The 14,376-nt window shown below is 42.3% G+C and overlaps 2 long non-coding RNA genes across 19 annotated transcripts in view; one reads left to right on the plus strand and one right to left on the minus strand.

Annotated features, from left to right (window-relative positions):
* LOC117886349 overlaps positions 1-9,997 on the minus strand; it is a 100,540-nt gene extending 90,543 nt beyond the window's left edge. For 14 of the 18 annotated variants that reach the window (XR_004647930.1, XR_004647929.1, XR_004647928.1 and 11 more), the window contains exons 1-3: positions 9,001-9,289; positions 8,649-8,807; positions 5,370-5,545 (exon numbers count right to left, since the gene is read on the minus strand). This is a non-coding gene — a long non-coding RNA (uncharacterized LOC117886349). Of the gene's footprint in view, positions 1-5,369; positions 5,546-8,648; positions 8,808-9,000; positions 9,290-9,608; positions 9,693-9,850 lie in introns of those variants that run through there. The other 4 variants (XR_004647924.1, XR_004647926.1, XR_004647919.1 and 1 more) reach the window with 4 other exon arrangements.
* Positions 9,790-14,376, plus strand: part of LOC117886351 — a 54,519-nt gene continuing 49,932 nt past the window's right edge. Inside the window, exon 1 of the long non-coding RNA XR_004647934.1 lies at positions 9,790-10,016. This is a non-coding gene — a long non-coding RNA (uncharacterized LOC117886351). The remainder of the gene's footprint in view (positions 10,017-14,376) is intronic.

Consider the following 14,376-nt stretch of genomic DNA (forward strand, 5'->3'; position numbering starts at 1 on the left):
TACTATCATTCACTAAAAGGGAACAGCAACTGGTGTATTTAAAAGGCAGTTCTAAGCTTTCAGGGGGATCAAACAATAAGCAAATATATTTATCCTGACAGAGCACCCTCAGTCACTATTAGATACATGATGTGGTGGAACTATTTTTTTAAAAATATATCCTAAGCAATTCATGCCATTTGCATTTGTCCTCAAACTTATGATGGGAGGTCCTGCTAACTGACCGAAAAGAGTAATTATCAGCTTGGGGCTCACAAAGGTTTCTTTCTTTCTTTCTTTCTTTCCAGGGCCTTCTCTTGCTCTGGGCCTAAACCAGTCCTGGGAAACACAAGGGAAGCCCTGCCCAGCTAGGCTGGTGTCAAAGGAAGGGAGAGATACTGCAGTGCAGTACTGATCTTTTCTGCAATCAGACGTGCAGACTAGTCCAAACCCTGAGTCAGCACAATTTCTTTTTTGATTGGTTGATCTGAGTAACATACTTTCAATTTATGCTAAAGTGGCAGCAATTAATACATTTCCCCCTCTCCCGCCTTGCAAAAAACCTTTGAATCAAATGCACAAATCTCATCCCCAAAGTCACGCTCTGGTCCTAAATATTCTAAGGCTCTTTCATTTTTAATTTAGGGCATTAAAAAAAAAATTTGCAATCCAAGCTATGCTCACTTTGATCGACTTGTGCTGCAGCAGCTAAAATATCTGTCCTGCAGGTCAATCTAATCATGCTTAATAGCAGTTTATTCTTCAACGCACCATTTTTCACATTGGGTCGACAGTTTTAAATGAGATTGCTGATGCACCCCTTTACTAATGCTTTTACCAGGGCCAGCACATGCTTTGAAATACTTGTGCAATAAAATGCTTTATTGCGCTTGATGAAAGCACTATTAAACTTGAATTGCAAACAGACTTTTTTTAGAAGGGGGTACTGAAATTTATTTGGCCACCTGCTCTAAATATATAAAATAATAATAATTATAATCACTTGCCATCAACATGAACAAACAAACAAAACCTAAACACCCACTGGGAAAATTGTACGTCACAAATCGTCCTTGTGCTCTCTTGAGTGTGTGCAAAATAGCCATTTTATACCCGGGGATGGTTTCGCTTACATGCGGAAAATTCATTTCTAAAATGGCTGGATTTTGTGAGGCATAGTATAGGAAAATTTTAACTAATTTGGTCCACTGGATTTACGGCTTTTATAATTCTCAAAGCTACTGTTTCCACAACTGGCATTTCACAATCCTCAATTTGCTATTTGGATGACAGCACCTGAATTTCCCAACTGGTTCCCATAGAATTACTTGCCTAACATGAACTGCGGAGGGATTCTTAGGAACAAACTTAGATTGGACTGGAAAAACGGGAACAAATCTCTCTTGTATAGAGAACAAAATGGAAATAACGTGAATCTTCATTTCAATTGATGAGTTCTGCAGGGATGGGGACTGTTACAATTTTAATTAAAGAAAGAACTATCAACCAGGCAGTGAGAGTAGCCTAATGTTTTTACAAGGACCTGGGGCCCAATCCGTCTCCCACTGAAGTTGATGGCAGGCTCCCCCTTCCTTTAACTTGGATGGGCACAGGACCGGAGCTCAACTTTTGATGTTCACTCAGTACCATATGCTTTTCATTCTCGTGTGCTCTCCATGAGGCTGTGTTAAGAAGCACAGAGATGGAATCATAGAATCAAAGGGTTAGAAGGGACTGCAAAGGTCATTTGCATTGTTACAGGGAATCAAGTGGGGACAAGAGGGAATTGTAATGGACGTCAGCAAAATTAAGATCCAGATTTGGGCATTTAGCAGAGCTACAGCAGAAGGCCTCATCGCTGAGCAATACTCTACCGTATGCTGCTCCTTAAAGCACATCACCCCATGCCTTTATCTCCCCTCCACTCATTTTCCTTCTGCCAAGATATTAAAATACCGCAAAGACGTCGCTTAAAATTATAGCTTCCAAAATATTTACATAAAAATAAATCTGAATGCTTAGTTACTTCCTAATATTAGTAATTCCATAGGATTAACAAGCCTATTAATTTAAAGAGGGAAAAAGTAGGTAAAAATGGTATTAGGAATGCAGGTACCTATTGTAAATCAGAACCAGTGTCCCTAAGCACAAGAGCAACACTAAGCATCGGAAAAGTTTTAGTGAAACCTGAGCTGGGAGGAAAATGGTAGCAACAAAAAGGTAAAATTTGTTTTCTATCTGTGACACTGAGAATCTCTCTCATTTTTAATTCCGTGGATCAGGCTAATGTAGGTGATTTACAATAAGGGGAAGCTGCAACCAAGCCTATGATCTGTAGTTTTACTGCTCAGTTAAATATATTTTCATAACACGAGTGCTTTTATTTAAACATGCAGTGTCGTTGTAGCTGCGTCAGTCCCAGGATATTAGAGACACGAGGTGGATGAGGTAATCTCTTTTATTGGACCAACTTCTGTTGGTCCAATAAAAGAGATTACCTCATCACACCTCGTCTCTTTATTTAAACACAACCTCTTTAATGTCAAACATGGACTTCGTCTGGGGAAGGAGCTGTTGCCTCTGTGAGATGGCTTAGCGGGTTCGGATGTCTTCCCCGTGTAATTCCACCAGTGGCCGGTGCCTTCGTTGGTGGAATTGCAGACTAGGCAAACTTTGTCAGGACATTGCTTCCCTGCTTACTAAATGATTTGGTGTTTGGGGAATGATGGGCTCCTCCCCACATCTACTGCAACAAGGGAAATACGTTTTTAAAACACGGCTGGTTAAGCAGCTTGGGGGCCCCTAGCGAAATGCATATCAGCAGGTGAAGAACATGAGTCTCCTCACTCCCCCTCCCCATACAGGGAATCTGTCATTCATGCCAAAAGGTCATCCCTTCTGGCAGAAAAACCATAACAGTTTATTGTGGGGACTTGCACCTGTTGCAGGCTCCCAAGGGCCTGTCAGGAGTGGGATTCTCCTAAAGAGCAAAGATCACATGATTTAAAAAAATACCAAGGCCAGAAGGACCACACCCCTTTGAACTATAACAGGGGCTCTTTCTGGTCCCTTACATGTATCTCAGCCCTACACGGTGGAAATTAAGTTAGCTCAGTTTCACTTTCATTCAGTGTAAAGTCTTTTTTTTTTAAGGAAACTTTGTCAATAAAAAGATTTTCACTTGTCTTAGTCAGCTACAGTTAAACCCTTTCTGCCTTTCTATAGCATTTACTATTTAAAAAAAATTAATATCTACTGAATAATATATGGTATAAAACCTCAGTGGTATGCAGCCTGCCTTTTCTAACCAGTTATTCATGAACTCCTGCTTATAGTTAAATCCCCTTTAGCATACATATAACAAGTGACAATGGTGCTTGCCTTGAATAGAATAAGGACTTTTGCAAAATCCAAATTCAGTATCTCGCTCACTCTTCTGGGCCATTAGAACATGCAACACTCTACTAATTCCAAAACCAAATGTCTGTTGGTTGGTTGCTTGACCACCCCCAGCCTATGGATAGCAAGTTGCCAGGACTCTATCAAAGGAGATGTTAGCAGTAAAGCGAATCGAAGGTGGTGTTAACCAGCAGGCAAATCATTCTATTAAAGCAAAATGTTTCAGGTTAATTTCCGATAGCACCACTAGTTGAGATTTGGTTAACTTTGGGGGAGGAAAAATACTTTTGATGAAGTTTAAAACAAAACAAAAAATCTGCGTTAGGCACTTTTGTGGGGAGGCGGGTTGGGTTGGGAAGTGCGAGGATACTTTTCGAATGAAATCGCTAAACAAATAAGGGATTACTTCTACATATGTCCAATATCCAATATATAGCGCTATTTTCTTTCGTCCTGATTCACTTCTTAAACCATTATTTCAGAAGAGCAGAAAAATAACCAAATGCATTTTGTTGTACAGTGTAAAAAAAAAATGTTTAAAAGCCTAATAAGACTTCCCGAATTCAAGCCTGCTAATTTTATTATTCTTTTGGGGGAAATATATGCACATATTTAGGGCTGCTTGTGCTTTAGCTACGTTTAAATTGTTTTGATGGCTGTTAATTGAATTCATCATAAAGACGATTAGGATATCTTTTCGCACTGCTTTTAAACATGAGAACTTAGTTTGTACATTAATTTAGAGCTAAAATACTGCACTGCTAAGGCAGAATCATTGTATTCTCTCTCTCTCTCTCTCTCTGTCCCCTCTATTCTCCTATCCAATCCCTTTCTCTCTTTTCTCAATTTCAAGCTCAGTCTGCTTTGCTGGCATCTAGTCTACTTTTTTTGAGGTGGGGGGGGGGAGGTACAAACAAATAAAAAAGAGCAGTTGGCCTCTACCCTTGTTAAAAAACACAAGTGGACAGCAAGCTTTCTTCTGGCGTTGCCTTTCAAAGCCCATGCCGCAGTCAGCATATTGAATATTTAATGTCCTGATGAGCATTTCCACCTGCTGACACAGGCAAAGTGACAGAACAATACACGCACTGGAACAAGATCATCAATAGACTCCCCGGTCAGTCTGCCATGTCAGGCATTTAAACAAATTTCTGTCTGTCCTTCTCCCTTTTTTTACATTGGGTCACACATTGCTCCACTGAGAATGATCCCCACCTGAAATACATACTTCTTTACATTCCATAGCTTGCCAGGTTCATATGGGCATATAAAGAAGTATGTCTCTCAAGCAGGTAGTTTCAATATGTGCATTTATATGTTCACAGGAGAAAATAGCGCTGATTCAGAATTCACATCCCAAGAGTGTTCAGTTAAGGCTCAATTTAAAATAGCAGAGTTTCTCTTTCCTCCAGCAACACACACGCACACTTTCCCCACCTCAGACTAATCTCCGATCATCCATAGCTGCTCCTCTGCAGGTTTCTGATTTTTTTGTCACCGAGAATAGAAATGGACACTACATTGGACAAAAAGTCTGAGCAATCTGGCAATTTGCCCCTGACAATGCTTCATTTTCACATAAATGGGATGGGGGGCTGTGGGGGGAAGCAAAAGAAAACAGAAATCCCATCCAGTTCACCTGAAAAGTAGATATTTCATTTGAAATCCGAAACTTTCAACTACGAAAAAAAATCAGAGAAATCTCTCTCTATATATATATATCTCTTACTGGAGGGATTTCTTTTCTTTTTTCTCCAAAGCCACTAGAAAAAAAACCCTGAATTGTTTCCATCCCAGGATTTAGAAACAACCGCAGCCAATTTGGGGTATATACCACCCAAAAAAAATCAGATGTCTGGTAGATAACTTACAAATCAACACCAAGCTTGCCTGTTCCATTCGCCAGGGTTAGAAAAGTCATCAGTTACAGACAAAGAATTGCTTTTATCAATTAGTTGGGGTTAAAACATAAGAAGAAGAAAGGATCTTACCTAGAGACTCCAGAGATTTTTCCTTTGCAGGTCATTGTAAGGGAAACACTACCTTGCAGATACGAAACCCCGGAAAGAAATGACATGCCTTTTGGGGCTTGGGGGTTGGCTTTAAAAAAAATTTTTAAATGTCATCCAGTTGAACTCCATGACAGCTGAAGATGCCTGTAACATACCTGCAGATATGCAAAATAAAAAACAGAATGGGGCAGCCAAAGGTAGATGCCAGAAAGCATAGGCCAGAGTGGAAGTATGCAAGTTACTCCTCAAGCAACTCCTCTGCATGCGTGGTGCGTGTGTGTGTGTATGGCTCTTTCTCCTGTTTGCATTAGTCAGTCGGTCTCTTTTTTTTTCTTTCTCTCTCTCTCTCTCGCTCTTCTCCCTCATTGCCTCACAGCCACTCTGAGCTTTAAAGCTCCCCTAACAATGTGGTCCGAGTGGCAGTGCTGAAAATGATGATTGTACTGAATACGAGACTATTATGGGCAGGCTTTAGGCATCAAGCAAACCAGGAGGTCACACGGGGCGCTTAATGCTCATTCAGCATTGCTGTAATGGTATGCTTAGCTTGTCCACTCACCTGCTTCATTTGACTGCTACCCCTAGCCCGAGCCGGCAGATCAATACCAATTTACAGGCAAATGCAGAATGGCTGCCTTAGTGTTAATGAATTTTACCGTTTCTCACAGTCTTCTAATGAACCCTTTAAAGAGGGTTTAAGTAAACTTAGCAAGTGGCAAACTAAGCACTTTGGAATACTTAATTGTATCGATGTTTTTCCACTGCATTTTAGAATATAACTGTGAACTGGGAAGTAAATATTTCCCAGTTCCCAGTCAACTTCTATCACCACCGAAAAGAAACAGAGCGGTCCCACTATGCCAGTGTTTCGGAAGGTTAATTACTGTGAAGCCCTGGAAGTCACTTTACTCCTGCCGTGTTACACTGCTCACGTGCTTTAGTCCGATTTTGTTTAACATCTTTTTTTGATTCCTTTTTGTTTGTTTGACTTATCACTTATTGTTATTTGTCTAATTTAAAGGCAAATTTCAACCTTTTGGGACTAAAGAAAATAGAGATGGACCTGTAACACTATCAGAATGCACAACTGCAGGGAAATTAAGGCAGGAGAGAGAATTAGACACACCAATAGTGTGAATGAACATCTGATTGCTCTGATTTCAGGAAAAATCAGACACTCAGGGAGAGTTTTCCATGGCCGAGACATTCAGTTGAATTTTGTTTTCCCTTGTCCCAACAACAGTAAATGTAAGTGTGGGAAGAAGGATGGTTACTTAATTTCTTCGACCTCTAAAACATTTGTAATCGACATATCATTAGCTTTCCCTAAATAAATGTTGATGTATGCTCTCCTGTACAGTCCCAAACTTTTGAAGATGAATTGGACACCAACTAAAGGATAATAAGGAGAATCTTGCATAAGGTATTTAAAAGTAATGGGTTTAAAACTAAAGATTAGGAAAAGAACCCCTATCGAATGACTTATAAAAGTCAAGGCAAGTTTATCCAGTCTTGCTGAGGACAGCAAGTGGCAGTTGGTTTTATACTAGTAACACCTGGGTGGAAGTGTATTTCATTTTTGTTAATTCACTTTCAGGGTCTTCATGGAAATTCATGTTTTCCAAAAATGCCCTTTTTAATTTTTTTGGCATAGTAAAAAATATCCGCACCCCTGTTTTACATTTCGTCAGGTCGTGTTGTGTTCCAGTTACCCAACTTTCCCTCCCTCATCTGAGCTGGTTTAACTGTCTGTTGATTCATTCAGAGTGGAAAATGTTGCATGCTGATTGGGGGCATACAAATCTTGGGAAAGGGAAATCCTAAATTGTTGGTGTCATTTGACAAAGGAGGAGTGCAGAGATGAGGAGCTGATGAAAGCAAGGAAGACAGCCTGAGCTAATGGAAGTGAAGTTAAATGTGGGAGGGGAGAGTACGAAGGGGGGGGAGGGATGACATGTGTTCATGCTCACAGGGCTTTCCTCCTTTGCCTCAGACTCTATGTACTTGTCTAGTCATTTTACAGAATTCTGTCTGCAGCTGGACAGCACCGAACTTTTTGGAGCTGCAAAGAATGGGAGATGCAGGAGAAGGTCTTTATTCATGGGGGCGGTGGGGAGAAGTGAGAAAGGAAGTTGAAATGAGGTGGAAGTTTGTGTTAGTTCCAGCCAAGCCCGCCCGCAATCCGTTCTGAACAGTTTAGATTCAATTGAGTCACTTTCCAAAAAATGTCTGAGGCATAGACGATATCATCAGTTCAGGAGAAACCCAGCAATTAAAATGACAGCACAAATCAAGGATTTCTGACTATACAATTACACATGATTGTACATTCTTCAATCTCTAATACACACACACACACATAGGCATACTATATATACACAAATATAATATATATTGTATTCACATAATATATATTACATATTACATATATTTATATAATGTGTATATGTAGTATATATATACACACACACACTATGCAATATATCTCTACTGTGCATATATATATAGATATTTATCATTATATGTGTGTGCATGGGTGTGTGCATATATACACCACTATAAGAAAAAATGTAATGACCACAGTCAGCTCTTTGCTTCAGAAGCAAGAATAGTCAATTGGCACATGAAGTGTAACCTGCATTTTAAATTCCTTGCAGTGAAAATATAACTTCTCTTCCTCTGACTTTCCTTTTCTGATTGTCCATAACCCACATGTCTGTAATTAATACTCGCTACTCAGCATTTCAATGGTTAATCACCGCAGTGTTGAGATCATGGCAACTTAGGGTAAGTTTAAACACATTTCAGCGTTGCTCTTGTTGGTATTATTTCAGCTCGCAGCTACTGGGTATTAAAAAAAAAAAAAATTCCCCCAGGTGTCATTAGCCAGCCCATATCAGTATTAGGCATTTAAAGGCTGGTTTAACCTTGCAAAATGATTGCATGTCCAAGTTCTGACATTTCAGTTCAGATTATTCTAGTCCAGGGCTTTAGCTTGCGCTGCAGTTTGTTTTTTTTTAAAATGCGGAGTATGCCACAGCAGAACAAGAAAAAAAAGGTCTCCTAACCCACCCACATATTAAAACACACATTCTGTACACAAACACACAGTCAACAGAGCAGAGGCACACATTGAAGTCCCTGGGCCAGTTTGATGGGCACCGAGTCCTGCATTAGCCAGGAAAGTGTTTAAAAACAAGCTGAGCTGGTGCAGTTAAAAGAGAGACAGATAGGAGAGGGGGGGAAAAAAAGACATACCAGTTAGAAGATTCTGTTGCAGCAGTGGAGTCACCAGAGCACTAGCTGAAAGCTGAATCAGCTTTCGAGAGTTAGGGATGCATAGAGGAGGGTCATGGAATCACAAGGTAATAATGCGCTTCATGCTGCAGCCGTCAGCCTTCTCCTTAGAGCCAATCTCTAATGCAGGAAGGGAAAAAGAGAGCAGGCCCCGTAATAGTATTAGCCCTCACTTGGAGAGAAAAAAAATTATGAGGCAACCCCCCCATACACACCCCCTCCAACAAGCACCACTACAACTCAATCCCTCCTGCTGCATCGCAGGCTTAGTGGGGGGGGAGGGAAGGGAAGGAGGGAGAGCTTTAAAGCTTACAGCTAAGGCTAAGACACAGCGCTAGAGAGAGAGAGAGCACTGAAGAGCACAGGCAGAATAGAAGGTGGAAGCAGGAGTTAAGGAGAGGCAACCTTCCATGCTCAGCTTGCCGCACACCTTGATGCATAATGGCTGTGTCTGCAGAAGTCTCCCATCTCCCGCCCTTCCTCTCTTCTCTTCCCCCCCCCCATGCCCCTCCAAAGGGTCAGCCTGAGGTAGAGGTCAGGATGCAACCAAGAGCACGCATGCAAAAAAAAAAGAGGGGGGGGCTGCTGCACAGAGTCTGGGGGGGCGGGGGGAAACCTCTGATCAGGAAACGAGTCCACCTTTCCAGTGCTTATATACCCAGCTAAGCATCTGAAACATGCACTCCCAGGCAAGTGGCCCCTTTTCATGCCATTGCCTCCCTGACCATATTTAGTCAACCATGGCAAAAAATAGCCTGTCAGCTGGAGACGGCCGAGCAGGGAGTATTTGGAGTTCAATCACTTCTCTCAGCCCATTGACTACTAGTCCTGCAGGGTCCTGACTCTGCCTTTTTTTTTTTTTTTTTTTTTTTACCCTCAGCTATTTTTAGCTAGGCCAAATAGAGAGCCATCTCATCTTACCACTCTCTGCCTGTCCCAAGGTTTCACCAGGCCCAGACTATGTATGGTAAGCGCTGTTGTTGAAAGACAGAGACAGAGACCATGTCCATTCCGAAAGACCTTTGTCTCCCCTCAGGGTTTTTGGTTGGGTTTGGGGGGGGAGGGGTTGCCTATCTTTCTTCGGTTCCTTTTTTTCCTCCCTGGTGGAAACCTATCCGGAAGAGGAGGTGGGGGAAAGAAGTTGAAAGGCTATTGATTCTTACCTTAAAGAGAGAAGAGCCGTGATTCAAAAGCACCACATTAAGACAGACTCCCCGACTGTGAGATCCCAGGCACTTCACCGGCTGGCCGAGTCTCTCTCCATTCTGACCCTTTCCGGGCTGCTGGCCCCCGGGGAGCGTGCACTATCTGTTCCTCACGTTGGGGAATGTGAGTAAGCTCAACTTTAAGCCGGGGAAAGTCAACCACAAAGGGTGCCCTGTTAATGCATGTAATAACTGAACAAGCTGGTATCTCTCAGGGTTTTTGTTCATGCTAGTTTTTTGGCCCCAATGAAAAGTCATCATCCTCGTTAATTGAAGGTGAGGTACTTACACAAAATGTGAGCATGTTGCATTGACTTGCTCTCCTGAAGTGAGGGAAGCAAGTGGGTGATCTGAGATTTCAGGGCCCCTTATAAGATCCAGTTTTTAAAAAAGATCAATATGAGGATAGGACCAGGTCACCTTGGGGAGAAAACATAAATAATGATAAATGTGACTCTGCCTGTTCCTAATGAATCTGCCTTGTTTGTTTGCAAGCAAAACCCCAAATCTGGACTTTTCACTCATCTAATGATCCTCTTCCTCCTCCCACTTCCCCCATGCACAATTACATTTCACTTAGCAGCTCTGTATAATTCAGACTTGGCTCTAAAGGACATGCCACTTCTTCACACCCGGAATGGATCATAAAGGCTCCTATGGGATCAGTCTCCGTTGTGTGATTTGGAATTGAATTTGATAGCATCTCACATGAGTCGAACCCATGATTCTGAAAACCATCCATGAAAAAACAGAAATGTACCTGTACCTGCAGTATGATGGGCCCGATTCTGCAAGGCGCTGAACTCCCTCAGTTCCCATGGCAGTGAGATGGCTGGCACCAGGCAGGAAGTGCTTGGCACCTTGCAATGTCAAGCCCCATATCCTGCCATTGGAAAAAGGGAATGAGGATCAGGTGACTTACTCCACCTTTTATTCATTATCATAATAGCATCAGTGGAGATTTCTAACCTACAGGTAAATAAAAATATATGCAATTAATAGTACCCCGTAACGATCTAACAACTTTAAAGATGGCTTAATAACCCATTTAATAGAAGCAGCAGAAACCCATACAGTTATGCAGCAATTGTAAACGCTTTATATTATTGATCCTAATAGATATCCTCAATTGATGTTGTTGATGAGAGGCTATAAGAAAATACTATTCAGAGACTGTTGTGTTTGTAGGTAGCTGATAGCTTTTAACCTACCCTGCACTCACCTGAACTGATATGAGGTGCTGAACATCTGCTCTGAGGTCCTGAACATACCTCCATTCCTATTGACTTCAATGCTTGGTAATGCTCAGGATCACGCTCAAAAGCATTTCTTCCTGAGGAACCCAGCACATTTCATACAGAGATGAATTATTAGTTAAAATTTGAGTGATGAGCTACACAGGGTCAAATTCTTCTCTAAGTCACATTAATGCAGCCTCATTGCCTTCAATGGCTTGTGCCGTAAAGGTGAGATAATAGGAGAGAGGCCAAGACTAACATGTGTGGCTGACAAACCACATCTGACCCCTGTCTCTTTCTCTTAGGCCCTATGGCCCACCCTCTGGCTGCCAGCCTGAAAGCTGCCCTAATGGGGCAGCTAGGTATTGCCCTGGCATTAGAATATCCCTGTGTGATATAAAGCCAGTATAGTCAGTTCATCACCACCTGCTTCCAGGCTCCCCATGATAGAGATATGGGGAAGCAGGAAAGGAGCATGACCATAGCATGCTGTATCCTGATGATCCTGAGATGGCAGAAGTCACTACTATCAATGTAATGTAGAACATCCCAGAGGCTGCTCTAAGTTATACCAGGGGCCAGACCTGCCCCCAAGCCAGCCACAGGATTCGGAGAGTAGAAAGGTAGCTTAGAGGCACCTTTCTCTCACCTTTCCTCTCAGGTCTTGGTCAAAGAGAGCTCAGCAGGATGTGAGGATCTGACCCCAGAAGTCTAAATTCTCTCCATGTATATTAAAGGTTTCACCAGTCTCAACAGAGTGCTCATTTAACTTGAGAATTGCTAGCAATACTCAGAGAAGAAGAATTCCCAAACCCTCCATCCTCCCCTTAACACATACACAAACACACACGCACACCGATAGTCTGTGGGTAGATTTGAACTTGGAGACACATTTTTAGATGCCCCCAGCTGCACACAAGATTCAAAAGCATCATAGGAACTGTATGGCATACATATCCAGTGCACAACCAGTACATACCCAGGGCACAACCAGTGTAGACCTTCCAAAGGAGGATACAACACAACTCTGTGAGCTGTAGACATCTCCTGGTGCCTCTCGAGAAGTTGCCAGGGAGAGAGGATATGGGCAGTCCAGGGCCGTGCACAGCAAGAACCACTAGGCCAAAACACATGGGTTTGTTAGGACACAGGGGAGTGAGGGAGCTAAATCTGTTGTCTTTCTCCTTCCTCTTCTATTATCACATAGTAGCATCCACAGCCTGGCAGCATATCACTGACCAGTTGGGTCTAAAACAACGTTTCTCAAATGTGGCCACCATGGCCGCATGCGGCCACAAGTGACTTTTCTTGTGGTCACAGCCTCCTGGGCAGTGATTGGGGGAGGGTGCAGGGGGAGGAGAGGGGTCAGCAAAGCAGCGGCCCCCTCCCTCAGGGCCGCCAGCAGAGGTTGGGCCCTGACCACCTCTGGAGACACAAAAGCTGGAGGAACAGACAGCCAGTGAGTTCCCCACCTTCCCAAGGCTGGTGGGGTCAGGCTCCAGCCCTGGGATGGCAGGTGGCAGGCTCCAGCCATGGGGCTTCAGGCTCCATATCCCTGCCATACAATAGCGGGCTCTGGCCCCAAGGTCACTCTCCCCCATCACCCCTGGCCCCTGCTGCCTCCATATCCACCTCCCCATCCAGGGCTTAATTTATCCCTAGGCTTGCCAGGGCTGAGTAAGTCTGCTGTGACAAGTGATATTTGTATGTTTCTTAATATCACTTTTCAGAGGAGACTTAGTAACTAGGAAGTCTAAAAAAAAATAAAATAACAAAAAAAAAACCCCAAAAGCACAAGACATAACAAGAAAAAAAAATCGGACCGTGCAAAGCACCTTATTTGTGTTTCTATTCTGTTTAGGTTCAGTAAAGAATAGAGACAAGTGTACATTATTTTTATTATTGAGTCTGCAAAAAAAAAATCCTACATAAATAAATTACAATGATATGGAAATGTGAATGTTCATATTTGTTTGTTTTTCCTAAAGCTAATTAAGTATTTTTGGGGAAATTGTCAGTGCAACCACCAGCAAGAGTTGGTGGCTGCACTCTGAGGCCACCAAAAAAACTGTTGTGAGAACCCCTGGTCTAAAGGATGTTTTCCCAGTCATGGCCTTATATGAATAAAAGCCATTCCTCCAAAGAGGAAACCAAAGAGATTTTTGTCCAAAACTCCAACCCAAACTGATATAAGGTTTTGTAAACTCTCAGATCATTTTTGCCACCTGATATCATTCATTTCTGTACAACTAGGATAGGTGTCGCAAGTGACAAGAAAGGTTGTTCTCTTGCTGTTTTCAGCCCACTGCAGAAGCATAAAATAGACAAAATTCCATGAGAGAGACTTTAATCAGATCTCCATCCTAAACTTGCAGGCCCATCTACTATTAGTTCCATGTATTCTCCACTAAAAGAGCAGAGCTAAGTTGTGGAGCTTTCTTGAAGATTAGTGGTTGTTTGGTACCTGAGGCCCAGTAATACCATCTGTTGGCTTGAATCAGCTGTGGGCATACCACTAACAGACATCTGAGGTTGAGAACACACCCTCATGCCATGAACTGCAGCAATTATTTAATGGAGGTGGGCCCCAGTCAAATCTTCAGAGCAAAAGACACATGTACTTTTGGAATGCACACAATCCAAACCTTGATTAGGATCTGAAGTTGCACATGGCCTTCTCTTCTTGTATAATGGACAGAACCAGAATCACAGATCCAATCATCCTGAATGATACGGTGTTTGACATCTGGATCCAGAACCAAAATTGGTGGCATGAGACCATCTCTTTTCATACGGTTCTGGTCATACATCTGTTCCATGCATAGATAATGGTGCGAGTTGTGTGCACAGAGTGCCTCCAGAGATACGGACCTGAATGTGCAATATACTGTGCTGCGGTAAGTTATAAAAGAACCAAACACTTTCAGTGTGTGCGTGTGTGTGTGTGTGTGTATGTGTGTGTGTGTGTGTGTGTACACACATTAAAACTTCTTTAACTAAAGAAGCTTCAGTGAGATAGCAGAATGTAAAAGTGAACATATTCAGGACTTTGTGAGACGTTGCAACATTCTAAACAAAATGCAAGATGTAACTTTAAAAGAAGCAGAGATTGGCAGTTTTGAATGTATGAACCTTAACTGATTTTGTCTCTTTGATACTGTTGTGTGTGGAGAATCCAAAAGAGCCTAGTAAAAAGTTGCAAACATTTCCTTTGGAATATTTACAAACCTCTTTACTTCTCCTTGC

The sequence above is a fragment of the Trachemys scripta genome, chromosome 12, assembly GCF_013100865.1.
Source record: "Trachemys scripta elegans isolate TJP31775 chromosome 12, CAS_Tse_1.0, whole genome shotgun sequence".
Taxonomy (NCBI): domain Eukaryota; kingdom Metazoa; phylum Chordata; order Testudines; family Emydidae; genus Trachemys; species Trachemys scripta.